Source organism: Cryptomeria japonica, chromosome 6 (genome assembly GCF_030272615.1).
Source record: "Cryptomeria japonica chromosome 6, Sugi_1.0, whole genome shotgun sequence".
Taxonomy (NCBI): Eukaryota; Viridiplantae; Streptophyta; class Pinopsida; order Cupressales; family Cupressaceae; genus Cryptomeria; species Cryptomeria japonica.
The window spans coordinates 514,926,630-514,953,720 of NC_081410.1; positions in this window are offsets into that span (position 1 = coordinate 514,926,630).

Genomic DNA, 27,091 nt, shown 5'->3' on the forward strand with positions numbered 1-27,091 from the left:
AACCCACCAGCGAAGTGGAGAAAATGGTGAATGTGACTGGTGGATGAGAGGTTAAGTTTTCGCTATTTCACCAAATGGTTATGCACAGTGTCCAAGCCACCTATGACATAGTGATAGAGTTTTTTTATAAACCCTAATTGAGCTTTTTGATTGTCTGGGAGGAAATTGATGCCATGTATGTTGCCCAATAGATGAATTATCCACATAGATTGTTGACTAAGGTTGACCAGAGGACATATATGAAGATTTTGATGATGTGGTGTATGATGGATTATTTGAAGAGGACCCAAATGACAAAAGTGTTATGTGTAGAGATGGAGAACTTAAATGTGTTGTAATAAAGTGATTTTGTCGACATGATTGCAGCCCAATAGACATAGAGGTCCTGTGGTAGTTGACTGACATTGACTGAGCAACCTAGATGATGATCTTGAAGACATGTGACTACCAAGTAGTCTAAAGGAAATCTGATATGAGGATGTCGATGGTTGCAGAGAAGATGGTGAATATTAAATGTGGTTGTTGCCAATCAAAACATTGCAAGTCCAGACAAAATGTAGAAAGCATTAATGGAAACTCCGACAGACTAGTGTGTGACTCCAAAATGATTCAATATCTTCAGTCGGTGAGATCCTCTAGCTATGAAGGTTGCAGATAGGTTCTTTGTTGAGATGACATGTTTGGTGCACAATAGGTGGGGTTACTAAAGTTGGTAACCTACTCTCTATAGTTGACCCTAGAGCAGAAGAAAATGCATTTAATGTGGATGACTATCTATCAGAGAGGAAGTACAAAGAATATGATTATCATGCAGAGATGATCTCTTAGAGACATGAGAAGACATTTTTCTTTCAATCTTTTATGGAGGGAAAATGAATAGTGTACAAAGATGACCGAGATAGTACAGTCTTGATGTGATAGAGGCAAGTGTAGAGCTGACAGAGATTAATGAAGTAGGCAATGACCTAGAAGAAAAAAATAGGTAATGATAATGTTGCAAAGAGTTAAAAGTGTTGTAGAAAACTAAAGAAGTGAGGAGGGCACAAAAAAACATTTTTTGCATGTGTCAATAACACAATGCTAATGCAGGTACAACACTATAAAAGAGATTGTATGTAAAATAGTCAGATGTGCAGAGGAGACAAGAAGTTGATGAGAACTAGAGCAGAGAGAAGATAAAGAAGAGCACATAGGTGGAGTGCAAAGATCTAAGATTAGAGAGAAATGAGTTGTGGCAGATAACAAAGTGGGTTATATACACTATGAGAGGCAGAGAAGGAGGAGCGATTATAATAGAAAAAGGAGAGTTGTTTGCAGAGACAAGGAGAAGATAGAGAGTAGAGGTCAGAGCTTGTGAGTAGAAAAGATTTAGGTCAATCTAAAGAGTAGAGTAACTGTGAGTTACAAAACTTCATTTGTAACAAGGTTCTTATTTGTAATTGAAAATTTACTTATTGTATTTCTTTGAGTGGGTTCTCAGAGCAGGGGTTGGTGCTCCTTTGGGTTGGTGCCCATAAAGTTAGGGGTTGGTTCTCCTTAAGGTTGGTGTCCATAAAATTTGTAACCAGTGATTTTACTGTGAGGTTGGATTGGAGTAGTAGACCCCAGCAACATTTCTCACCAAGGTTTTTCTCACATTGGGGTTTCCTCGTATATCTTTGTGTTATGTGGTCTATCTCTTGTGTGCATGTGCTTTAATATATTTTCTTATTAATGTTTATACAAATTGATTTAAAGTTTTAAATATTCACTAATTCACCCCCTCTCATTCTCCTATTGTGTTCATTCTTTATGTTAATTAAATATTTTATTTAATTAATTGCAATTTAATACATGAAATAATTGAATAATCTTTATTATTTAATTAAATTAAATTTCAAAATAATTAAATAATTTCTATAAATTATTGAATTAACTAATTCATTCTTTTCAAATGTTAAAAATTCAAAAATCCCCAAATTCTAATTTCAATAAATGTGCATTTCAATTTCATGATTCAAAAATCTAAATTCAACAAAAATGAAAATAAAAAATTTAATTTCAAATAAAAAATCCTATGGCACATGCTAAAATTGTGACTGATTAATCTATTAAGTTATCTCACCAGTTAACTCATCAATCACCTTTTCCAACTCCAAATCAGTTTTTTCTAACAATGCAATGAATTCAGACATCTCCCTAGTTAACATAGTTAACTAATCAATCTCTCTAGTTGCCTCATCAATTAAATAATAGTTTATCTCTCAATCAATTCAGTTCAGCTATCAATTAACTTTTTAGCTCACTTCGGTTCCACCTCTCAATCAATCTCTTCCAAAAATCTATAAATTGATCATCAAATCTTCATTTTCAACAATCATGATGTTAGAACATAATATTATTAGGGATCAAACTCTTATAATATATAATGTTTTATCATAATGCTTGAAAAGCATTCAACATTTCTTGTGAATAATGAATAAATTAAAGAGCTATCAGAAGTTATTTATTTATTAATTGTAAACAAGATTGTTATTGAAAAGGTATGGTAACTACCCTTTCGGGTATTTTACCAACCTTTCTCCCTATACTTAAGGGAATTTTCCTCATCATTTTGGGTGGTGTGAAATATTATTGAATTTATGTAAATTATTGGAGAGGCCTGTGGAAGTTTGAAGAGAAGTCTCCCCAGGTTGTGTTCTTATAATATAGATGCTATATTTGTGGGTTTTTTTTACCAGTAATGGTTTTTCCCATGTAAATTCATGTGCTTTGTGTAAATTCATTGTTTTTCTAATATTTATATAGTTTACATTCTTGAAATCATTTGATTTAATTATTTCATTATCATAGCTTAAATATTTTACATGTTCAAACACATGAAACTTTTTATTTTGCTTATTCTTTATTCACCATGAAGTTAAAAACCTTCCTTTTACTTAGAGCAATTTATTTATTCTCTTATTAAAAGGGTTAAAATTTACATATATAATATACTTAGAGAAATTTATTTCATTCTTATGCTTGCAGAGGAGGTGGCTTATATCCGTCACCAATATCGAACTAACATGGAGGTGTACTCTTTGCTTTTGATGTGGGCCCGTGAGTTCAAACTAGAGGTGGAAAAGGTAAAACTCACACTGATCAAATTGATCGATGGGGATTTTTTGATTAACCTAGATTCAATCTTGGAATGGGTGGTACCGCGAGTTGGAATTCGAATCAAGGAAGGGGACGACCAGGAGGAATTGCTTCCTTTTATTCGTGGTCCAGAGGATGCAATCAAAGACCAGTACCGTGAACGTGCTCGAGTGGGGTGGGAAGCGATGAAACTCTTTATGAAATTAACCAGAGTGGATGCAAGGATGGAGGTTGGCAGGGACCTGAGAGATAGATTTGAAGAAGCAAGGGCCATTCATTTTCTCGCGATCTTGGAGGGTGACCCTGACTTCGGATGTTTGGACTGCATCCCAAAGATGAAAGCTGAAGTGACAAAAGGGAAAGCACCAATTTCTGAGGAGGAAAGGGAGGAGGCGACTCGGGGGGATATTGAGTGAGTGGCCTATCGGCTAGTGTTTTTTATCTACTCCTAAATATTTTCATCTGTTAGTTTTTACTCTAAAACTTTTATTATTGCTGGAACATTTGGTTTGGAGAACCAGCAAAGAATTGGGTTTTTGGTACTGCTATAAGCTGTAGGGCAATGTAATTCACAAGTTTGGACTGTGGGTAGTATGGGTTTCATATTTTCTATGTTTATGCATAGTGTAAGACTGCAAAATTTTGTATATTTAAATTTCCATATCAATAGAATGAAAAAATTTGCCGATCAAGAAAAAAATATTAAAATTGTTATTTAAAAAAAAATATTTTCATATATACTTTATTCATTTATATCATAAATATTTCTAATATTAGACAATTATCACCAAAATAAAGAAGGGGTAATTTTTTTTTAAAAATAAGGCACTAATATATTTTTTTATCAAAACTTCTCCCAGGTTATTTTATTACAAATTATTCAAATGGGCTCACATATCTTCACAATTGATAAAGCTCACATGTTGCGTGGAGATAATTACTCCGTATGGAAGATTCAAATAAAAGCAGAATTCATGGCTAGGAAGTTATAGGACATTGTGGATGGTAAGGAAAAACAACCTACAGGTAGAAATACTAACCCTGATCTTGTAAGTTCTTTTAATAATAGATCACAAGAAGCATTGTCAATTTTATTAAGAAGTATAGGAGATGATTTTTTATTACACATTGGGAACATAGAATCACCTTCTAAAGCTTGGAAATTATTATAATCTATGCATGAAGGATCTAGGCTTTAAAAAATAATTAAATTAATTTTAGAATTATTTACAACTGCCATGAAAGGGGATGAAAAAGTAATAAACTATCTTGCATTGCGGACTACATGAAGGTAATTTGTCATAATTTATAATCCTAGTGTTCTTAATAGATGTTATCTAAAAAGGTCTTATAGGATTTTTGTTGGAGTCTTAGGCCTCCTCAAATCAACCTCTCCCCAGGTTCATAGTGCCCATAGGACTTAGTACAATGTGCCCATAGGTCTTAATACAATGTGCCCATAGGTCTTAATACAAGAGAGAGAAGATTTTACAAGTTGCCCATAGGACATGCATATTACATATAGGATCTATCCATTAGGAGGTTCCATTACCATGTACACTCCCCCTCAATGGAAGCTCCTTGAGGCCAAGCATTGATATGAATTTGGAGAATTTTGCACTGCATAATGTCTTTGTAAATATGTGCTAGGACTGGATTCTATTTTAATTTCCCTTAGAAGTTGGTTTAACCAGATAGATTCTTTAGCTGCTTCAGAGGCACTTTGATATTCATCTTTTGTATATGATAGTGCTACAGTTGATTGTTTTTTATAACTCCATGTGATTGCACCTGTTCCAAGTTTAAACACATATCCAAAAGTGGATTTTTGATCTATGGAATCCCCTGCAAAATCAGAATCACAATATCCATATATATGTGCATTTTTAGTATGAGAATAATGAAGACCAAAGTTAATGGTTCCTTTGATATATCTTAAAATACATTTTTCCATTTTCCAATGTTGAACATAACGTTCTTCCATAAATCAAGATGCAACACCAACTGCATAGGAAATATCAAGGTGAGAGATAGTTAAATAAATTAGGCTCCCAATTAATTGTCGATAAAGAGTGGATTCAAACTTTTCACAAGGAGGATGAGCTTCAAGTTTTATTCTAGTTTTAATAGGGGTGATGGATGGGTAATAGATGGTTTTGGGCATATTTTTCTTGAGATAATGATTGAAAGATGATCTTGAAAAATGGACATTCCTAAAAAATGATGGACTCCTAAATCAGTCATTTCAAAGGTAAGACTTAGTTTTTGTTTATATTTTAGTATTAATGATGAGAGACTACTTGTAATGAGTAAGTCATATACATATAATACAATAATAACTATATGATCATTTTAAAATTTAAAAAATAAATCATTGTCAGATTTACAACTAGAGAAACCTAAGTTTTGAAATAAGTTTCTTAATTTAGAATACCATGATCGAGGAACTTGTTTGAGTCCATAAAAAGATTTTTTGAGTTTCCATACATAGCTCTCTTTATTTTTTTGTAGAAATACTTGAGGTTGATGCATATATATTTCTTCTTGTAAATATACATTCAAGAATGCATTTTTAACATCCATTTGGTGAATTTCCCATCCATTTTGAGCAACTAGTGCAAGTAAATGAATAGTACCCATTTTGGCTACTGGTGCAAATGTTTCATCATAATCTATGCCCTGTCATTGAGAAAAATATTTGGCCACTAATCTTTCTTTATATTTATCAATATTTCCTTCAGGATCATATTTTATTTTATAAATCCAACGATAATTAATAATATTATGATTATGGGGTGGTGGAACAAGTTTCCATGTTTTACTTCTAATGAGATCATCATATTCTATTTGCATGGCATTTTTTCCAATTTTGATTTTCATTGGCTTCTTCAAAGTTTTGGGGTTCAATTTCATATAGTGTCATTAAGGAAAAATACCTAGTCATTTTAGGAAGAGAGGGTTCTACATTTGAATCTTGAATTAAGGATTGAACCCACTTAGGTTTTTTAGAAGGTTGTACAAGATTATCATTAAAGGTTGATTGATTATTTTCTTCATAATTTGATGTTTCAACAATATTGTTAATTGAGCTAGGTAAGGGGGATTCTAAGATGTGAACATTTTGACTTCGAATAATATCTCTCTTTGAGGGATCATAAAGTCTAACTCCTTTTGTGTTTATCCCATACCCAGCAAATATGCATTGAGTAGATGTGGAGTCAAGTTTTTGTCTCTTTTGTTTAGGGATGTGAACATATGGAGGACTCCCAAATATTTTAAGATGAGAGATATTAGGTTTTTCATTTGACCATTTTTCTAAGGGAGTTGAAATATGTAAAGACTTTGTAGGAACTCTATTTAAAATATATATAGCTATATTCATAGCTTCAGCCCAAAGAAATTTTGGTATATTAGAAGAGTGCATCATAGATCTAACCATTTCTAAGATGGTTTGACTTTTTCTTTTAGCAACCCCATTTTGTTGGGGAGAATAAGGACATGTCAGTTGTCTTTGTATCCCACATATTACACAAAAATTGTCAAAGTCTCTATTAATGTATTCTGTTCCATTATCGGTTCTAAGAATTTTAATTTTGTAATTAGATTGATTTTCAAATAGAGTTTTAAATTCTTTACATTTAGAGAGAACTTCATCTTTATTTTTAAGGTAATATCCCCAAATCTTTCTAGAATAATCATCGATAAATGTAAGGGCATAGAGGGATCCCTTAAGAGAAGGAACTTGAAATGGCCCCATTAGATCACTATGAAGTAATTCTAGGGTTTTATATTGCTTTCGATTATGATTCTTGTTAAAGGGTTGTATATGTTGTTTACCTAAGAGGCAACCTTTACAAGCTTCTAATTTATTTTCAATTTTTTGTAATCAAATTACAAGGTTATGACGAGACATTTCATTTAAGCTCCTAATATTAAGATGTCCTAATCTTTAATACCATAATTGTGTTTAATTTTTTATTTGTGTAGATAAGCAATTTTCTTTTGAAATATTATTAAAAATAAAAAGTCCATCTTTTATAATACCTCCCGCAACAATGGTTTTATTTTGATCTTTAATGTACCATTTATCTTTTGTAAGAGAAATTTTAAAATTACCTTGGGTAAGTTGAGAACAAGATAGCAATTTTTTTCTTCAATTTGGAATAAATAATGCATGTCCAATGGTATCATTAAAAAATTTAAATTTACCCATTCCTTCAGCTTTAATTACTGAATTATCTCCTGAATATATATTTTCATTACAATGTTCTATAGAATGCAGATAAGGCAATATAAAGTGCAATATTCTCATTTTGATTTTGATTTGTGTTAGGTTTATAATTCTGATTTTTATGAGATCTATTTTTGTTATGAAATATAGTTTTATTTTGATTGTTATGATATCTATTTTTATTTTGATTATTATGAAATCTATTTTTATTTAAAAAATAAAAAAATTTAGAGTGGCCTGGTTTACCACAATGAAAACACTTTAATTGGTTGGTTTTGCTAATTATCTGAGAATTTTTAGAATGGTGAAATGATTTGGAGATATTATCTTTATTTTTATTACGATGTGTATATGATTTGTTATTATTTTTTTCTTGACATAAAAGAGCTTCTGAGGCTTTCTCTTTAGAATCAAAGTTTAACATTACATGTTCTTCCTGAATAAGAAGAGAAGATAGCGTTGATAAATCAGGAAGATCATCTGGATTTTGATACTTAGAGTTTAAACGGAAATAAAATTTCTAAATCTTTCATGGATATTGATTTGTATTATAAAGTACAAAACTTTATCTTTTATTAGATCACATTTGCATCCATCCAATTGAGATTTAATATTTTTTATCTTGGCAAGATAGTTTATATTTGTGTCCCTATTTATCCTTGTCAAGAGGACCTGCATCATTGAGGTACTTCATGTTTTTCTTTTAAAGAAATTGACAGGATTTGTCCCCTATTAATATTTAAGGGGAGAGTTAGAACATAATATTATTAGGGGTCAAACTCTTATAATATATAATGTTTTATCATAATGTTTGAAAAGCATTCAGCATTCTTGTGAATTATTAATAAATTAAAGAACTATTAAAAGCTATTATTTATTAATTGTAAACAAGATTGTTATTGAAAAGGTATGGTAACTACCCTTTCGATTATTTTACCAACCTTTCTCCCTATATTTAAGGGAGGATTCCTCACCATTTTGGATGGTGTGAAATATTATTGAATTTACGTAAATTATTGGAGAGGCCTGTGGAAGTTTGAAGAGAAGTCTCCCTAGGTTGTGTTCTTATAATATAGATGCTATATTTGTGGGTTTTTTTACCAGTAATGGTTTTCACCATGTAAATTCACGTGTTCTGTGTAAATTCATTGTTTTTATAATATTTCTATAGTTTACATTCTTAAAATCATTTAATTTAATTATCATTATCATAGTTTAAATATTTTACATGTTCAAACACATGAAATTTGAATCTTAATGCCATTTTGTAGGTTAACCATAGCAACATTGACATCCAACATTTCACAAGGAAGAGAAGAACAATGGAATCTATATCGCAAATAGGGAGTTTCTCATTTGATTAATTGTCTAATTTGCAAGCTTTTATTGATTTACATTTAAGATTTGTTAATTAGTTGGGCTTTTCATGATTTTTCTTACCTAATTAGATTTATCATGATGATTTTTGATGTGAAAACAATCTTATTTCTAGCTTTGTACCTCTTTTTTATCTTTTAGAACTGTATCTATCTGTTTATGCTAAATCTTGTTAAGTTTGCATCATTTAACTAGTTCTTATATCATTTCTTATTATAATCATATCTAATCATATCCAACATAAAAGATGAAATAATCAAATATATTATCAATCTCTCCTTAAGGACTAAAGTTGGATCTTATTGATTATCCCCTTTAATGAAAGTGGAAATAGTGGTTAATTAAGTTCTTTGTTTACATTTCTAGGACAAGGCTCCTATTTCCACCATTTTAGTTTGGTAAACCCAAGGACAATTATGCTTTGCATAATTTTGATTTCTATTTTTAGATTAGATTTTTAAATATGGATCCTACACAATTTGATTTATTTGCACTTTCACATGTAATTATGCTGCTAATTAGTTACATTTACCAAAATCATTTGTTGAAAAGTAGCTTATTTCATTTCATATTTCTTGATTTGATTCATTGCATTCTAATGTATTCCATACCAAGATATTTAGATATTTTAATGACATGTACCTCGTTTATAAAAGTTTTCATACACATTTCATGTTGCTATATGATAATATATTTAAATTTGTTCATAGAATGATTTGATTTTATAGAATACCTAATAGATGTTTCATGTTGCACCTTTGATACTTTTCAGATAAATTATGTTGAAATGAATTATGCTTGTACTTCTCCTAGTGTATCCCTTATCCTTGAGGAAATAATTAATATTTTTTATGAATTAGCTCTCTACTAGAGATGCATCATTGAACATTAATGATGATTCCTCTTCTTATAAGGTTACTTTGGTACAAGAGAGACATGCCTCAAACATTAACAATCTGACATATATATCCTTAGATTCCTCTTGTTATCCTAGAGTTTATCTTAACCATCAACATGTTTTTGAGACAAGATGATGTCATGCATTTCCTTAATGATGTGCCACCTAATATTATATTTACCAAATTAATCACCTTGTGATTTGCAACCTATTCTACTCTAATGGTAACTAGACATATATGAGCTGACAATCTAGAATCTCCTTCACTTGTGATTGCATTAAAATATGAAATGGTTGACCTCTTTCTAAAAAAAGAACTAGAATAAATAATTTTTTGTTTCATTCATTGCTGCTTGAAGAGTAATGAGGTGTGATTGTTGCAATAGAGGCAATATTAGACAATTTAAAAGCAAAAAGTTAACTAATCGAATGAGTTGAATATAGCGTGAGAACCATCAAGAGCTAGAGCTCAACTACCATATTAATAAGTACATGACATCTTCATCTTTCACCACTAAACTTGCACATGTCATGTCCAAAATCTTGTTAAGGAAAAAATACAACTAATTATTATTTTGCATATAAAAGTGTTTCAATTAACAAATTCCTAAACTTATCATTGTTACAACATGTTAATCCCTAGAAATCTTTCACTCTTACTCCATCTTGTTGTTATTTCCAAATTCCACAATCTTGCCCCTCCCTATGGTTGAGTCCTTTGTTGTGGAACTACCTTTGCTAGATTTGATGGTGGAACTTATTATGGGCGCTACTAAGATAAATGCTCTAGGTTTCACTCCCTCTCTAGGTGGGTTTTCCCTTTCTATGGATGGGATCTCCTTTCCCATGATGTTTGTTCACTGTGTTGGCACCATTTCTCTCCATGTTTCTTATAGCTCTATTAATGAGCATCTTATGCAAAATTTTAAAGGAAAATCTTATTGGTTGTTAATGTAACCAAGACTAAGACTACATCTACTCTTGGTTCCTTTGTGAAAATGAAGGGTTCTATGAAATTAGTAGTCCCCTATTCTTTTACTACTCCTATATTTCCTCTGGAAGAATCTATGATTGAATGTGAGGAATATTTTACTAATCAAGGCTTGATTTGTATGTTTTTCAAGTTTTGGTATTCTCTAATCGATTTGCACTAATGGGTTCAAGAGGTTTGTTCTCTTGTAGTTGAGAGTAAAATGAATCTATATACTTCTTTCAAAGGTATTTTTGTGTTTTTCTTTGATTTTGAAGATGATCGACAAGATTTTCTTGATGGTGGGCCTTCTAGGTTGGATTCACATCCCCTCTCTATTCACCCCTAGGTTTCTTCTTTCAATATTTTGAAATAATCAACTGATAACTTACCTTTATGGGTAAGGCTACCTTATATTCTCCTTCATTTATAGTGTGTGTTGAAACCTATGAGGCTATTGGTAATACTTTAGGTATATTCTTGAAGGTGGAATCTATAACTAAAGTATTTGGCCATACTTCCTTTTCTCACATTTTAGTTGAGGTTCATATTGATTAATACTAAGAGGGGGGGCAGGGGGGTGAATTAGTATACCGAAAAAATACTAAACTTAAACACTTAAACGGTCTAGTAGTAAACCGGTAAAATCATTTAAGAAACAAACCAGTTGACACACATGCAAACCAAATAGAAAATAAGGCATTCACCCACAGGAGCAATAACACCATAACACAAGATATTTGACGTGGAAACCCAAATGGGAAAAACCACGGTGAGATGAAACTCATAAGTAACTATCTGCAAAATAGAAACCAGACCGGTTAAGGTCATACAAAGTTCTTTACTAGAACAAATCCTATTAGGAATCTTAATCTCTGTTAGGAGATAAGTCCGATTAAAGATTACCTTGCTAGAGGATTTTAGATCCACAGATGTGAACCACCTTGTTAGAGGATTTACAAAAGGCTTTATGAGCCTACCCGGTTAAGGGCTTCAGACTTGTCGAAGATGTCAGTAATCAACAAGTGAGTGATCTAGCAAATAGCACAGATTGCTTGGTTAGATCCTTGATAGCTCATTCTTAATGCATTCCAGCATTACTTCAGTCTTCAACACATTCACACTCTGCCTTCTCTCACAAACCTAAACTTCTCTTCTCTGATCACACTTACAAAAACTCATCAACCACTTTCAAAACCCTAACAACAACCTAAAATACTAGACATGATGTCCTTATAAAGGAATTTGACATGTTGGTCCAATAGGTTTACAATACAATTTTCTAGGTTCAGTGCATCTAGACATATTTGGTAACATGACACAAAAAGCACCGCCAAAGTGTCGGCACCGCCAAACAATCGGTGGATGGTAAATCATCACAAAATGCCTGTTGGTAACTCATCATAGAGTATTACCAGTTCATACAGAATACCGGTTTATGCAAAATACCGGTTGCCGGTTTGTCGAAAATGAAGACTGGGAAATATGTGGTCTGCCGCTTTGATCCTTCGTGTTGCTTGAGATCCTCGAACCTCTTGGGGTCGTCATACCGCTTGAGATCAGTAAACACTTTCTGCAAAGCACCGATAGTCTAAAGACTAACACATGATACTAGTTTGGAACAATTGCCGGTGGAACATAATTCATACATTCAAAAAGTGATCTCATAGCAAGTGTGTGACCATCAATGACAATCACAACATAATCATAAAAAATGCCAACAATCTCCCCCTTTGGCATTGATGGCAACACTTAGGAAAATTTTGACATCTAAGTATTTTACAAAATCATGCCATAAACAAAATTACTCCCCCTAAGCATATACACTATCCCTTTTGTAGAAAATACAATGTATACTACTACTTATCAGAGATAAACATGAAAGTATACATCAAAACATCAAAATTTATATACTTCTCCCCCTTTGCCAACAATGACAAAAACATTGCAGACTAACCCCTATTTCATTAGTATTAAAATAATAAATGTTTATGACAATAAAGACTAAAACTTGTCAAAAATAGATTTAAAGTCCTGCAAAAATTGCTTCATGGATAAGGACCCTGAGTCAAGTAGGGAGGTAGCCACCTCTTTCTCTGTCTGCATCTAGGAGACCTGTTCTTCCATGGCATCTATTGTGCTCATCTCTTGAGTGACCGTTAGGGTATCAAGATTTAGATAGCATTTATGGAGAATTTGCAGTCGTGACAGTAGTATCAGTTGAAGTTCCTGCAAATTATGTGTCTGGTTGCTTATCTCTACCTCTATTCTTGCAAACTGGATTTCAAGCCGGTGAATAGTTTGACCATATGTGGAAAAAGAATCATATGGCATCTTGAAGGTGCTAATAAATGACTGCATATCAGATTGTAGTTTGTCCTTCTGAGTGAGCACATCATCATAGAATATATGAGGTTGACATATCTTGCTGAGTATTAGATTGCCCTCATCCATTGCATCTCGGATGTCCTTTTGTTCTTTCTGGAGTTCTAACCGAAGCTCATTCAACTTCTTCACCAAGGCAATGTTCAGAGCCTTTTTATGCTCCTTTTTGACATTTGATTCTGCAACTTCTTCTAGGCTTTGGACCTGGTCATTCACAACTATACATAGAAGCTTTAAACGGGCAAGTGAGGAATCAGTACTAGGGAGGTTTGTACCGGGTATCAAATTGGTAAGTGTTTCCACCGCAGTTTGGATAACATCTTCCTCCTTTTTCCTCCTTAGATCATCCAATCACTATTGAGAAAGCTTAATGCTCTGCAGCAGCTCCGATTCATTTGCAGACTTGAGGTCAATAGGACTAGTAATGTCAGCCGGTTTGGCTTGACTACCGGTTGTCTTTGGAGTCTCCATCTGAGTGCTTTGTGCCGCTTCTCTTTTCTTGTCTTCTTCTACCTTCATTTTCTCCTCTTCTTTCCACTTCTCCTCATCTTCATCCTTCTTCTTCTTCTCCTCTTCCTCCTTCTTTTTCCCCTCTTCCTTTTTCTTCTCCGCTTCCTTTCTCTTCTCCTCTTCCTTTTCCGCTCCCTTCTTCTTCTTCTTATCTTCCTGTTTCTTATTTTCCTCTTCTTTTCTCTTTTCTTCCTCTTTCTTTTTCTTCTCATCCTCTTTCTTTTTCTTCTCTTCCTCTTTCTTTTCTTCCTCTTTCTTTTTCTTCTCATCTTATTTCTTTTTCTTGTCATCCTCTTGCCCCTTTTCCTGTTCTTCTTGTTTTGTCTTTTCAGTCTCCTGTTTCTTCCATTCTTCTTCTGCCCATTTTCTCTTGTCTTCCTCCTATTTCTCCTGACCTTCTATTTCTTCTGGTTCATCTAGAGTAACATCATCTACATCTAGAGCATCAACATCAATTGTGTCTACTGGTTCAATAACTGGGTTTCCTTCATTGTCGAAGACCTCATCCGGTTTTTTGATTTCCGGTTCCTTTTCAGCTTTCCGGTTTGCCTAAGATACTTGATGCAATCTCAGAGCTGCTTTGGTATGAGAGTGAGTATCTTTCACCACTTCAGAGGTTTTTCCTTCAAGCAACATGATTCTTCTTCTTCTCATGAAGAAGAGGCCTTTATAGTTCTCCATGATTTCATAGAGTTCTGAATTAGATACGTCAGGAAAATATTGTGCAAATATTTCCTCTCTTATTTTCAATTCTTTTTCAATGGCAATGTGCCATTTGATGTCTAAATAATTATACAAAGAATCCGGTGTCATAGATTTGATGTCTGATGGCGACTAGTCATTAACACATAAATACTTAATGATTTCCTATTCAACTTCTTCCTTTTCATCATTATTGAAATCATCAAAATGATCTATTAAATCATTTAGCAATTTTCTCCTAATATTCTTATCACTGGTTCATCTTCCTTTATAGCATAGAACACCCATTCCTTTCCATTTCCAGATCCACTAGCAGAGTCTTCTATCGGTTCATCCTCTGAATCAGTAATGTCTTCCTCATCCGCTATGTAGCATAGTTTTTTTTCTTGAGTCTATATTTGTTCTGATTAGGCTTAAATGATTTCTTAACTCTTTCTTAAAATCTTTCATTCCTTTTAGGACATATAGATGCAAAGTGACCAATCTTATTACATGCAAAACATTTAAAAGGTGTTTTTCCTTCATACTTACTTCCTGTCGGTCCTTTAGGTACTCTTCTAGAAAATAAGGCTTTAAGTTGCTCAAATTCTTCATCCTCTTTCCTCATATCTTCCAATTCTTTTGCATATAGGGTTTTCCAATCACTTTTGCCAGTAGATGATGATGCATGAAAAGTAGGTTCAAACTTTGCAGCTCCAGAGGGTTCAAATTCTTCAAGATCAAAAGTAGATAATTTCCCAATCAAAATGTCTGTGTTGACTGAAGTGTTTGTCATTGTTCTCAATTTATTAATTGCAGTAGCCTTCATCTTGTAAGCCTATGGTAGGGCTCTCAAAACTTTAGAAACTATTTCATCTTCACTGAGAGATCCTCCACAACATTGAATTCCTATGACAATCTCATTTTCTCTTTCCATAAATGTAGCAATTCTTTCATTATCTTCTATCTTGAAGTTCTCATATCTTACCCGGTAACCATCAAGTTTAGCAATTTTAAGAGTAGGGTCACCTTCATTCAGAGTTTTTAATTTATCCCACATAACCTTTGTAGATGATTTATCAGTCAATCCCATGATTTTCTGATTAGTGAGTGCACACAAGAGGGACTCTCTAGCTCTGCAATCATTTTTAATATTTTTGTCCAAGTCTGCAGGAGCAGGATTGCTAGATTCCAGATCATAAGGTGTATATCCTTTCTCAGTGATATCCCAAATATCCTTGCCAAGACATCTAAGATGAGTCTTCATTCAGATTCTCCATATCCCATAGTTTATTCCATCAAGATTAGGGATTTCTATCTTGAAAATAGCTGCCAGTGGATTTGAACTATTAGTTGCCATATGATCTACCTCAAGCGGTTAAGCTTCTGCAAAAGAGGACCAAAGCTCTAATACCAATTGTTAGAATAACCGGTGGACAACTGAGCAGGGGGATCAATCAGTTGTCAACAAATTATATTAATCAAATCACTTTATAACCTTTAACCAGAGCACATAAACATTGAATATCAGAATAGCAGAAACAGATACCAGTAAGCAATTAAACTTAAGTATGAAACAAATAATTAACACAATGCAACCATACCACATAACACCATGATTTGTACGTGGAAAGATTGATAAAGGGAAAAACCATGATGGGAAGCCCACCCATAGTCATCTAATACTTTTGCCAAAAGTATGTGATACAACAAGGGGGCCTGCACATGCAGTAAGGCACATTGCCTAGAGCATACTGCTCATTACAAAGGAGTCTCACTGACTATGGAGAGGTTATAACAACCTCAATATAATTGGACAACAATCCAAAAAAATGAACTACTAATGATAGCATCTACCATGCCTGATTATAGCCACAGTTAAGCTCAATACCAGAGGCCTTTGACCTCTTACATAAACCCAATTCGATCACCTATGATTCACCAAATCTCCTTCACATATGATATTTCATTCTATGACCATGACCACCACAATCTACAATGAGATCTTACATCAATTTATAAAAAACCCTAAGGCCTAAACCAATTAGGTCAGCCACGTAAAAGATATTACAATAAGATCATTACATTCAACCGCATTACAATGATATGCCATGTCGACTTTAGACCAAAACAACATTAACCAATCCATAAATCATCCTAGTAATGTGTAGAGAACACTTAATAGCATGTTACATGATACCGGTCCATAACTTGGATAGGTACTAGACCTAATTTGGGTCTACACATGCCAAAGCGATGTCTCCAATCAGTCGAGGCATGAACAAAGGTCACCTTCTACATCCTGAATTCCATGTAGAAGCTACACAAACACCACTTATGCATCCTCTCAAAGATTATCAGTAAAAGCTTTGTCGGTAAAACCCTAAACCCTTATCGATATAGGCTTACTAGAGTGTATGATAGCATTCGATCAACAAGTGTATAACAAATAACCAAAAGATACTCCAGAAACATGCAACACATCAAACCAAACATATTCCATTGATCCAAACATGTTGGTAGTATCCAACTAATAGTCCCTTCTACCGGTAACACTGGTTCTTCTACTGGTAACCAAAATCTTTTTTTCGGTAACCAATCATAACAACTAGTGTTGACATCAATGACAAAATATCAATGCAACACATAATCAATTCCTTGATATTGCCAACAAGTTTCACTATGGATTTCCCTTCAAACACTTTTCACGCATTATATTCAAAGAGGGGGCAAAAATCCACCAAAATCAACCTCTAAAGAAGAAGATAGAAGTCTGACTGAAATGGGAATGATAAGTTAATCCCCTCTTATACTTGGAATGGAAAGGAATTGATTGAATTATGTATAGAGACTAAGTGAAAAAGTGACAAAGAACTGATTATAACTTGATATCGAGATGTGGGATGAAGCTGTGCACCTGGATCTGGCAATAATATATTGAGACAAAGCCGACCTGCAAATTTGAGGAAAAGTTGCCGAGACCGTGGTGGGAATGTACACTGTCCTTTGAAAAATCCATGAAACTAAAAGAGTTTTTCCACCTCTACAAGAGAAGCCCAAATCTGAAAGCACAACTACACACCTGCAACCTACACACATAAAAGAGAGGAAAATGGGTTATGATTGGGGGTTTGCCTTTGGGTCAAACCCCTGTTTTGGAATTAACCAAGTAATGAAAGAAAGTACTTGAAAGTACATGTAAATGAAAAAATAAAATGTAAATCATCTCAAGGGAGGTTGTAGATAGAATGTAGGTAGATTTTCTTATGTGGAATTGAATGTTTGAATCAATCTCCACTTCAATTGTTGAATTGTTATCTTGAATGCAACACCTAGCCTTGAAGGGAGACTTGATAATGGTCAATGCTAGAAAGGAATGCTTTAATGATTGAATTCTCTTGAATGCTTGATCACATGTAAATTTCCCACTCATCCAACTTATCTCACTTCTGCAAATGAGAGGACAAATGCAACATATATAAATATCAATTAGGGTTAATGAAACTGATTTTCATCACAAACCGACATTGGGGAAGTTTTCCCGCTCACTGCACAACCTTCAATACAAAATTAAGAAGTGTCCTTCCCCAAAATAGAGCAAGGATAGGGGTGCCATGCCCCTATCCTAGGAGGACAGGAGAACCACACCCTTGTCTTACCCTTTTCTCCAAGGTAGAGTGAAGACAGGGTGGTGCAGAGGACAAGGGAGAAGTAGTTTTTAGGGGTTGAGCAGTCTCTGGTCTCTGATTAGGCTAGGGGATTTGATCTTACGTGTGTGAGGACCCTAATATGGTAAAAAATTGCTATGGTTGCAATTTTATGACACTAAATTTAGCCCCCACTTTAGCGGGAGTATACGCATATGCCAATACTGTCGGTAAAGTACAAGGAAACAAGATTGAAAGACTTTTACCACATCAAGGAGGCAAGATGCACCAAGCCTCTAGTGGGCTTAGGATTTTACAACTTTGATTGAAATAGTAAAAGGGAAGATTGAGAAGGGGAGAACCATGACTACAAGTTAAAAAGTTCCCCTCACTATGAGTCATGAAAGCAAGGATACCAAAGATTACAAAGCAAAACAAAGTTCACTAAGTAATTCTAAGTATCAAGAAAGAAAATATGAGCGGAGTGTATGCCTCCATGTTAAAGAGATCAAGCACAATTTTTTGGGAGTGATTGCTTTAAGGTAGGATACACCCAAGAGAGAGAAGAGAGGGAACACGCTATCGCAAGGATTTAACCCCCAATCAAGGAATAAACCCAAGGATAAAGAACACAAAACATGAGGTAGTTTCGCTTTCCTTGGGGTCAGTATGTTGTATGATAACTCATGTATATTGTATATGTATGTGCATATAATAATCACCATTCCCCAAAGAAGGACACTACCTTGGAAGAAAGGGAAGAGAGGATGTCTTTTGAGTCAACATGAATGAGACCAAGAGAGATATCAATGGTTTGCATCATCCTCAATTAAACATTAAAGGGATAATAGAAGAATAGGGATACACATAGAAGAATGGTCACAAAAGAGAAAGAAAGGAGAGAGAGAGAAGATCTACAGTGCTAGTATTGCTAATCTAGCACAACATCCACCTCCTGATCTTGTTGATTGTCTACTCCAATAATAAGAATAATAACTTTAATTGAAGTCTCAACCCGATGTTTGAACATTCATCTGGTAAAGTTACTATTTTCATGGCTAGTTCTCATTTGGTTGTCAACCCAGAGACGTAATACTTGAAATGGGCCTGCACTATATATGCACTAAGTTCCTTCAATAGCTATTCTGCATTACTGCAGCAACTAACATTCTGCAAAAAGGGAAGGCAAGAATGGAAATTATGGAAAGGCTACAGGAAGAACTTCTGCATAATATTCTTAAAAGAAATGCTAGAAAGATCTAATATGGATAACAAAAATTACTCTGTTCTGGCTTGGCTGTAGGAACAGTCAGTGGATCTGTTTCCAGTGGCTGCAGGAATAGTTGAAGTAAGAACTTCTACTGTGACTAGAGAAAGAAAACTAATTTTAACGAACACACACAAGATCACTCATGAAGTGGGCCCCCTTGGATGAGTGATATCAAGCTTCCAGAAAATTACTTTTAACAGATCAAAACAACATAATTTTATTCATTGCTTCCTAAAAGTGATTACATATTTTGAAAAGAAAACTCAAGTATGCTTATCAAAGATCCTCTACTCTATATTTTTCTATTCTGTCTAACCTCTGAGAAAAAAAAGAGCTTATTATTAAAGAGAAGATTAACTAAAATAGACAGCACAAATCACACCCAGAAGAAGAGGCAGATGATTGACCGATAAAGAAGATAGCTAGAGTTTGGCTGCAGGAAACATGGATCTAAACTGAACCACAATCTTTGCATGCAATGGGGGTGTTAGTAAATTCAATGCCCACTAAAGTTAAAATTTGGTAGTGTCGCTTGACTGCTCCACCTATGCCGTACCTTGTGCTTGCTCCAATCCTCTTCAGTTTGATCTTTAGTTATCTCTTATGTAATCTTTCCTTCATCAAGAGCGAAAGGAGAATATCCACCGTGGCATAATTTATTACCTGCACTACAACAAAAATAACATACAAGGACATACATACACATTTTATTTAATTAACACATCTATTAATTCACATATGATATTACCCTAAATAATCTAGATGGCAACAAGAACAAATCACATGGCTGCAAGAATAGACTGGCAAAGTTGAAACATGATTTCATAAGTTCAGGTTTAACACATGGAATACATATAGTCAATTTACAATACATCACTACTACTATGCAAACCAAAAGATGTCAAAAATTTAAGAGTTCTGATGATAAAAACATTACAAAGTCTCAACTTATCATGCCCCCCAACTTTAAGAGCTTGCTAATCCTACATCAAAAGGAAAATTTATGACTCTTGCAGTAACTATCAAATCACCAATGGTGCCCTGACATGTCCCCCCTGAAGCCAAGTTCCAATAAAGTTCCTTCATTTTTTCCAGCCTGGACCATCTGGCTGACTCTTTTGTGATTGTATCATAGTTCTGTTTCATAGGCTGACATGCCAAAAGCAGCCACATGAGGATTGGGGGCTGAAAGATCAATGGTAGCCAATTGTTGGCTTTTTCCCTGCCTAACTATATATATCTGGGGGCTCTTTGCATAGCTGCCTAAAAATTCTGCAGTGAATAAGGTTCTCCTTGCTTTAACTGTTCCGGTAAATTGTTCTAGTGCTTAGTTAACCCTTCTATTGCAACTGTCCTATTAGTCTGAACCAAATGCTCATATGCTTGATAGATTTCTTCTCTCATTGGAAGCACTAATTTTCTAACATAATCTCTTACCAGTAATTTCTACCACTCATAATAAAGAACTCTTGGTGCTTTTGATTCTCTCCTTAATGGCAATGGACAATCAAACTCTAATTTTTCATATGCCTTGGATTGTGCCTCCATGTTGATCTCATTTTGGATCCATGACATTAAAGTTTTCCTATGGATATCCCCAATATACAATAAAGGGTTCCACTCACTGTTTGAGGGTACAACATAGTTATGTAAATACAATTCACATAGCAAATTCTTCATAGCTGGTGGAGAGGTTTGGTAAGCATAAAATAATTCTTTAGGTATTTCTAAGGAGGGGCTAAGGTCCCTAATAATGCGGTCCAGTTTGAAGTTCAAATATCACTCCTTCAAGTGCACTGTATAAACCCTTGGAGGTGACCTACACTACATCAACTCGGGAACCATACAAACAATCATTTCCACCTTAGCCTCTAATTCCTCAATTCTGTTATCCCTCTTTTCAATTTCTTTATGTTGTTTATCAATAATCCCTTGCAACCTAGCCCTCTCTATTTCCCATTGTCTATAAAATGTTAAATCAATAGATAAACTACTTAGGGATGAAGGAGGTCTAATAGGTGTTACCTTAGGCCATGGGATTTCCTCAATAAACTCCTCAATCTGTGCTGGCATCTCTCCAACATTTTCCTCAAGCTGCTGTAGAATGTCTCCAATAGTCTCCTCAGGCTACTGTGAAATATCTTCAATAGTCTATTCAAACTACTCAGGAATCTCCCCAACAATTTCTTCAGACTGTTGAGAAATATTTTCAATAGTTTCTTCAAGTTGCTGTGCCACAAAAGAAAGATTTGCTAGTCTATCCTCATCAACTTTTACTTGGATTTCATCATCCGCAAGGCTTTCTTTTTCTTGAATTTCAATATCTGGAGGGCTTCCTTCTTTTGAAGTTTCCACCGTAATAACCTCTGCTAGATCACCTACATGATGAGCCTTTTGTGTCTTACCATGTGTTCTTTTCACATAAACCTTTGGAATGGCTATAGGATTTTTTCTTTTTGTCCTATGCCTCTTGGCTGTAGGAGGATTCTGAGTTACCTATGGCTGGGCCATGGGTTCTTAATCTGATTCATCCCTTTCCAACTCCCTCCCTTTTCTTCTAGGAATTGGTGAATCTCTTTGAAGAGAAGTAGAGGGTTGTTCCACATTTGCTTCAACCGTCTCTTCCTCCACAATAACCATGGCTCCTTCAGCAACAAGTAAATCCTCGTCTGCAACAACTACGGGGGAAGAGGGTTCTGCAACATTTTCTTCTTTAACCAACATATTCTCTGCAACAGGGACATCTTCAACCCTAAACTGCAGTATATCCTCAAATACTCCCCATTCCATTTGTGAAATGTCTCTTAGGGACCATTGTACAAGCAACTTAACCAATCCATGATGGCTAACAGAGCGGTTCCATTTTTCTGTGTCTCCTTAGCGCTTGTAGAAATGATGTGGTATAGGAAATTAGGGACATTCACTCTCCGACCATGTCGTAAATGACTACTTGTAGAAATGATGTGGTATAGGAAATTAGGGACATTCACTCTCCGACCATGTCGTAAATGACTAAGTAATTTAAAATACGATGAATGAAGATTTGAATATTTCCCCTCACATGTAATGTACTTCATAACATACAAAGCTACCCGAGGCCACTCTGCTAGCAAGGAAACCCTTCTAGTTCCTTATTTGTCCACCATTAGGGGTACATCCATGGGAATTGTGAACTCTGCCCTGACACTTCTTGCATCTTTTGATTCTGGAAATAGTTCTCCTTCCTGCGGCAACCCCATTACTTCTACTATCGCTACTCCATAGCAATAACCATCAAGCCTTTAACTGTAACTTCTCCTTCATTAAAGGAATGCATAAATTCTGCAGCAATTTCTTTGTTATAATCTCTGATTTTCAAGAAGTAATCCAACCAATCGTGGTGTCTAAAATAATGCTCACAAAGAGCATCCTGCAACAACACCTCGTGAACTGTTGGCTCATGGCAAATTGGATCACCACCCATCTCTTACTCTGCTATTTTTTACTCTGCAACTGAGAAGCAGAAGACCAGAATATCCAACAGACTTACTAAATTGAGATTTCCATATATATCTCAATTCTGGCAGCATAATTTATTATTCCCTTACGTGAAATAATAACATGATAAAAAATAATGGTAAGAAATCAATGCAAAGTACCAAAAAGGATAGGTAATCAATAACTTTGAAAACCAAACCATAAATCACCCCCCCAACTTAACCTAGCACGTGTCCACACAAGTTGATGAGATTTTGGGGAGTGGAGCGGATTTAAAAAGGGGGTATAATCATAATGAACAATAAATGCATAATTAAAACAAAACACAATATATACATACCTATAGTCATACAAAAAAATGATGGTGAAATGATAGGTAAGAACGTGGGATGGAATGACGTGGATGGAATTTTATTTACGGAGAAGAATATTCCCATAAGATATGGAAATATTTTATTGTGAAGCAGCAAACATGTTCACTGCAGAGGCTGTAGGAACTTTACCTTTATTACTTTCCTCTGCTGCAATAGGAAACTGATGAGTTGCTCCAGGATCATTGTCAGTTGCTGCAGGAACCTTGTCAGTTGCTGTAGGAACCTTTGTTTCACTAGGTTGGGAAAATTTCTGCAGGAACTCCTCTTTAGTGGCCGGATTATGATATAGATGCAGTCGGTGACCATTTACCAAGAGTTTATATCGAATAGGATCAATTGTGGACAAATGAACAACTCCATTATGGAAAACTTCTTCTATCTCATATGGACCTAGCCACCTGGTTTGAAGTTTTCCCATAGCATCTTTATATCTAGAATCATACGGTAGTGCCCAGTCACTAGCTTTGAATTTCTTTTCCTTGATATATTTATCATGCCATTTTTCTTTTTGATTTTGAATTAGTTCTGTCTGTTGAACAACTATTTTCCTCCATTCATCTAGAGCATTCAATTGCTGAATACGTTCCTTCCGTTCTTCAGATAATGTCATATTTAATTGCAAAGTTGTCCTCAGGGTTTTATGCTCAAATTCAATAGGCATCATTGCTGTTTTGCCATAAACTATCTCAAAAGCTGTAAAACCAATTGGTGTTTTTGAAGTTGTTTTGTATGCCCAAATTGCTTCTGAAAGCCTATGAGACTAGTCTTTTTTATGAACATATACTATTTTTGTAAGAATAGCCTCAAGCTCCCTATTTGTAACTTGTACTTGTCCATTAGCTTGTGGATGATATGGAGTAGATTTTCTATGTCTTATATTGTATTCATTGACCAAAGTTGTTATCAATGTTGAAGTAAATTGAGGTCCCTGGTTTGAGACAATTTCCTTTGGTACTCCATATCTTGTAAATATCTCTTCATAAAGAAACTCAACTACCTTATTATCTCTTGCATGTGTCATGGCATGAGCTTCCAACTATTTTGTTACATAGTCCGTACATACCAAAATATAGGATCTTCCATTAGAAGGTGGATCAATTGGTCTAACAAAATCTAATCCCCACTTATCAAATGGTGCAACTGATTTTTGTGGATATAGTGGCATCTCATCAGATTTTGTAGGTCTTCCCATTCGCTAGCATCTGTCACATTTCCGTTCGTACTATGTTGTATCCTTATATAGTGTGGGCCAATAGTATCATGTATTGAGTATTTTCAGTATTGTTCTTTTGGTAGCAAAATGGCCTCCACATGGCTCATCATGACATGCATGCAGGATGTCATATGTTTCATCTTCTCTGACACATCTTCTCATAACTTGGTCAGGTCTAGTGTAAAACAGACAATCAACAATCCATGAGAAGTTAAAACTTTTTTCAACTAGCAACCTTCTTTTCTTAGGAGAGAAACAAATTGGCATCTTAGCAGAAGCTAAATAGTTGGCAATATCAGCATACAAAGGATTGTGAGCTTGAATAAGAAATAAATGTTCATCTGGAAAAGCATCATCTATCATTGCAGAATCTTCTTATAATTGAAGTCTTGATAGATAATCTGCAACCGCATTAGACTTCCTTGGTTTATCAACAACTGTGATATCAAATTCCTGCATCAACAATAACTAGTGAGCTAATCTACCAGTAATTGATGGCTTATTCATGAGATATCTGATTGGAGTATGATCTGTATGAAAAAATATAGGATATCCCGTGATATAGTGCCTAAATTTGTTAAGTGCATATATAACAACTAGCATTTCCTTTTCAGTGACTGTGTAATTCAACTCAGGTCCCTATAAGTTCTTGCTAATATAATATATTGCATTTTTCAATTTGTCAATTTTCTATCCTAACACTGCTCCTATTGCATAATCAGATGCATCTGTATGGATTTGGAATGGTAGAGACCAATTTGGGCCTTTAAGAACTGGTGATTGAGTCAAAGCATGCTTAAGCTTTAAGAAAGCTTCATTGCATGCTGGGGTCCATTTAAATTCCATATCTTTGGTAAGAAGTGAATATAAGGGACTTGCAATTTTACTAAAATCTTTGATAAACCATCTGTAATATCCAGCATGACCAAGAAAACATCTTACATATTTTTGCTTCACAAGGTCATTAATATGTTGAATGACCTCAATTTTTGCTGGATCCACCTGGATGCCTTCTACAGAGATATGATTACCAAGGACTATTCCTTCTTGCATCATGATGAAACATTTCTCACTATTTAATGAAAAATTGTAGTCTTCACATCGCTGCAAAACTTTCTTCCGATTAGCCAATGCTTGCTCAAATTCAGAACCATAAGTTTTAAAGTCATCCATATAGATTTCCATAATATCTTGAGAAATATCAGAAAAGATACTGATCATTGCTCTTTGAAAAGTGGCTGGAGCATTACACAACCCAAAAGGAAGAACAAAATATGCACATGCTCCCCATGGACAAGTAAATGTTGTTTTCTATTGATCCTCTGGGGCTATCTGGATCTGATAATAATCACTGAACCCGTCAAGGAATGAAAAGTATCTTTTACCAGCCAAAGAATCCAATACCTGATCCACAAATGGTAATGGAAAATGATCTTTTCTTGTTGCTAATTTTAGGGCTCTATAATCAACACATACCCTCCATTTTCATCCTTTCTTAGGGACTATGACCAGAGGTGATACCCATTGGTTGTCAGAGATAGGATAGATAAACCCAACTTTTAACAACTTCTACAATTATTCTTTAACTATCTCTTTCAAGGCAGGATTGATTCTTCTTTGAGGCTGTCTGAGTGGGCAACACTCTTCCTTTATATAAATACAGTGGGTGCAAACTACTGGATCTATCCCATGCATATCCTTGTAATCCCATGCAAAAGCATTTTTATAAAATTTCAACAAGTCCACCAAGGCCTCCTTTTGAGTATTTGATAGATCTCTATTGATATTCAAATATTTATTCAACTCCACTTCTATCTTAATAGTAAGATCAATTTGGTTTATATCAAAAAAATGAGAAGAAGATAATTCCTGTGGCAACAAAGTATGCAATATATCAGTGGCTGCAGGAAAGTTCACACCTGCAATATTCAGAACTAACTCCTACAATTCTTGCTCTTCTATTAATTAATTTATCAAGATTTTATAAAGAATTGATTCCTCATCATATAATTGTATGAATGGCCCTCAACTAATCATCATGAGGTGATCAATAGAGTCAACTCCCTTAGATTCTTCTCCCAAAATAGCCCAAACGTCTTGTTGTTGTTCAAGATGGGGTTGTGCTAGAGAATACAAGGCTAATATTTTTGTAGAACTCCCATCTAAAATAGTCATATCCCCTGATCTACATCCAATATATGCATCAGCTATGGCAAGCCAAGGTCTACCCAAAATGACCGGATATCCTCCCAATGTGGCTTTTGGAGATAAAATCATAAAGCCTGCAGGATATTCCCAGGAATCCAAAATAACTACTACATCTTCTATGATACCATCAGGTCTCACTGTAGAGCTATCAGGAAGCTGTAGAATTGTGGGTGTAGGCCTTAAACTATTTATCTCAAACTATTTCATTACTTCCCTTGTCATTACATTAATGGCTACCCTTAAATAAATCAAAACATTTTTTATTTGACTGTCATTAATGACTATACTCACAACATGACTACCTGGAGCAGAATACTTTGGAATGACAATCTTGCCTAACATAATATCTGCCAACTGACCCATAACATGCACTATTTGTGGATCCTTTTTCTTCCTACTAGGTTTTTTTAGACATGCTTCTCTCAGTGCCTTACCATATATGGGAACATCTTTTATTGTTTGCAATAATGGAATTTTAACACAAATATGCCTCAGTTGATCTATAATATCAAAGCTTTGCTGTTGTTCTGTGGGAACTTCCTTTTCTTGCAATCTGTGGGGAAATGGTGGAAATATTTGGTTCTGAGGTATTGTATTTGTTGGATTAGAGATTTCTTACTCCTCTTGTACCTCAGTGATAACTAGATGAGAGGGATTAGGTAGAGTTGTCCCAGATCGGAGGTGAATGCCATTTAGAGATAAAGAATAGGCTGGGTATTGATTAAGATCA